The 3435-nt window shown below is 36.5% G+C and overlaps 1 pseudogene; it reads right to left on the bottom strand.

The window, feature by feature from the left end:
* Positions 1–2818: 2818 nt before the first annotated feature.
* Positions 2819–2999, bottom strand: LOC111558888 (annotated as a pseudogene).
* Positions 3000–3435: the final 436 nt, after the last annotated feature.

The following is a 3435-nucleotide window of genomic DNA, read 5'->3' as shown; positions in this document are numbered from 1 at the left end:
ATATCAGAGGGGAGGCCGTGGGGGGATGAGTGAAATAGATGAAGAGAATCAAGAGTATACTTACGATGAGCACTGAGAATTGTTGCATCACTATACACCTGAAACTAATAGAACACTGTATGTGAACTGTATTGGAATTAAAATAAAAAACTTAATAAAAAAAGAATACTGTAAATTGCCAGTTTTGTACTTAGAACACACGAGATATTAAATTCTTAATTATATACAATTAATTGCTAATGTTTCTTATTAAATTTTATTATTCTATTTTTCCATTTTGGAACATTATTTTATACTATTAATAAAAGGTATTATTTAAATTTTTTTTTCAACGTTTATTTATTTTTGGAACAGAGAGAGACAGAGCATGAACGGGGGAGGGGCAGAGAGAGAGGGAGACACAGAATCGGAAAGAGGCTCCAGGCTCCGAGCCATCAGCCCAGAGCCCGACGCGGGGCTCGAACTCACAGACCGCAAGATCGTGACCTGGCTGAAGTCGGACGCTTAACTGACTGCGCCACCCAGGCGCCCCAATAAAAGGTATTATTTAAAGTAAACTTTTAAAAACTGTCTGGTCAAAGAGTCAAGAGACCTGGTTCTAATCCCAACCCTGTTCTTTCTACAACATATAATCTGCCCAAGTTGTTTTCCACTCATTTATGAGTCCCACTTTACTTTTGGTTAAAAACAAATAAGGGGTTTGGATTTGATGATATTGTCTCTCCTGACACAAACATTTTATTTTTTATTTTTAAAAGTAGGCTCCACGTCCAGTGTGGAGCCCACCACAGGGCTTGAACTCATGACCCTGAGATCAAGACCTGAGCTGAGATGGAGAGTCAGACATTTACTGACTGAGCCACCCAGGTGCCCTCTGACACAAACATATCAGCAACTTGATAACTCTAAGTTCATCTGAGTCTAATTTGTTTTCTTTGTCCAAGAAGGTTGACTTGAGCAATAAAAGCAAAAATTAACAAGTGGAACTATGTTAAACTTAAAAAGCTTCTACACAACAAGGAAACCAACAAAATGAAAAAATAAGCTACTGAATGAGAGAAAATATTTGCAAATCATATATCTGATAAGGGGTTAATATACAATTATATATATACATATGTTTATTTATTTATCCATATATATAAAGAATTTATATAACTCAACAGCAAAAAACCCAAACATTCTGATTAAAAATTGGGCAGAGGATCTGAATAGGCATTTATCCAAAGAAGACATACAGATGGCCAACAAGTATATGAAAAGATGTTCAACATCACTAATCATCAGGGAAATGCAAATTAAAACCATAATGAGTTATCACCTCACACCTCTTTTGTTAGAATGGCTATCAACAAAAATACAAGAAATAAGTGTTGGTGAGGATGTGGAAGAAAGGGAACCCTTGTATGCAGTTGGTGGGAACATAAATTGGTGTAGCCACTGTGGAAAACAGCATGAATAATCCTCAAAAAATAAAAATAAAAATAAAAATAGAACTTCCTTTTGATCCAGCAATTCCACTTCTGGGTATTTAACTGAAGAAAACAAAAACATTAATTAAAAAAGACAGTACCTGGGTGGCTCAGTCAGTTAAGCATCCGACTCTTGATTTCAGCTCAGGTCATGATCCCAGGGATCCAGCCCTGTGTCAGGCTCTTTGCTGAGCATGAAGCCTGCTTAGGATTCTCTCTCTCTCACTCTTCCTCTGCCCCTCTCCCCTGCTTATGCACATGCTCGCTCTCTCTCTGAAATAAATAAAATTTTAAAAAGATATATGTACCCCAATGTTCACTGCAGCACTTTTTGCAATAGGCAAGACATGGAAACAACCTAAGTGTCCATTGATACATGAATGGATAAAGACATTATGGTACACACACACACACACACACACACACACACACACACACACACACTGAAATATTATTCCATGAAAAAGAAGGAAATCTTGCCATTTGTGACAACATAGATGGGCCTTGAGGGGGCTTTGCTAAATGAAATAAGTCAGAGAAAGATAAATACTATGTGGAATCAAAAAAAAAATAGTTGAGCTCATAGAAACAGAGAAGATGGTGGTTGCCAGAGACAGGGAGGTTGGGTTGGGCAAAATGAGTGAAGGTGGTCAAAAGGTACAAACTTCAAGTTATAAAATAAATAACCCATAGGGATGTAATGTATAGCATGGTGACTATAATTAATAATGCTGTTTTGCATATTTGAAAGTTGCTAAGAGAGTAAATCTTAAAAATTCTCATCACAAGAAAAAAACTGTAACTATGTATGGTGATAGATGTTAACTAGACTTATTGTGTTGATTATTTTGCAATAAGTACAAATAACAATTCATTACATTGTACACTTGAAACTAATATAATTTATTGGTCATTATATGTCCATTTTTTAAAAGTTGCCTTAATAAAGCATTAATTAGTGGCTTATGCTAAGGCCAATGGTCTAGAGAGCAGTGGTATGCCGGTAAACCTTAAAAATGTTGGCTCTCTGGGAAAAAAACAAAAAGAAAAAACCCTGTTTATAGTGTTTGCCACTTTCCATGTTATAAATATTCCCACCATGGCTAATTTGAAGCTATGAGTGAGACATCACTACAGGTGGAATAGGAAAGAGATATATACAACTGGCTCTCATAGCACTTTCTCTAGCACATCACTGTGCCAAATCCAATGGACTGCACTGCTCACCCTTCATTCAGTTCCTGAGTAGTAAGGACATCACAAAGAAGAACAGCTCCAGGGATCAGGACACTTTATATTTTCAGCTTCAATTTAGGGCAGATACATAAATAAACCCTTGTTACCACACGAAATGAACCACTAAATTCACTGCCATTTTGGAAAAAAGAACAAAGGTTCTGGAGACCATGAAATACTGAATTGCAAACTCAATCTCCTTTTCTTACACTCCATTTTAATTCTTCACCTACTTTAAACTGATAAGAACAGATGCTACACTTGACCTTAGCCTAAAGGCCAAGAAGCAATTCTTCACCTACTTTAAAACATTCCTTAACATCAGACTATAAAAGCAACAAATGACTTCTAAAAGTTCTAAGTCAGAAAATTAGTAAAAGCAAATTTTGTCTTTTCAATTCCTTAATGCCCATATGAATGAAATTTGTCAAATCAACTCTCTCATTTGAAAAGCCAATCATCAATTGAACCATGGATGGACTCTGATTACAGGGTTCCCACAGATGTTGAAGTTTAGAAAGCCCCAGTCTACAGGGCAGGGCTACGAATGAGAAGCAAGCATGAGCATGCTTTAACACCTCATACATCATACAATCTGTCAATTGCCAAAGAACTAAAGCCCTGTAATCCATTCTAGGAGAAATCCTCAGGATGTAATCCACACCTTATTTTCTCACAAACTTGACATCTTTGATCATCAGACTTCTCAGTCCTCAGAGATGTGAAG

Source organism: Felis catus, chromosome X (genome assembly GCF_018350175.1).
Source record: "Felis catus isolate Fca126 chromosome X, F.catus_Fca126_mat1.0, whole genome shotgun sequence".
In the NCBI taxonomy this organism is placed as follows: Eukaryota; Metazoa; Chordata; class Mammalia; order Carnivora; family Felidae; genus Felis; species Felis catus.
This window is presented reverse-complemented; position numbering and strand designations above follow the sequence as displayed.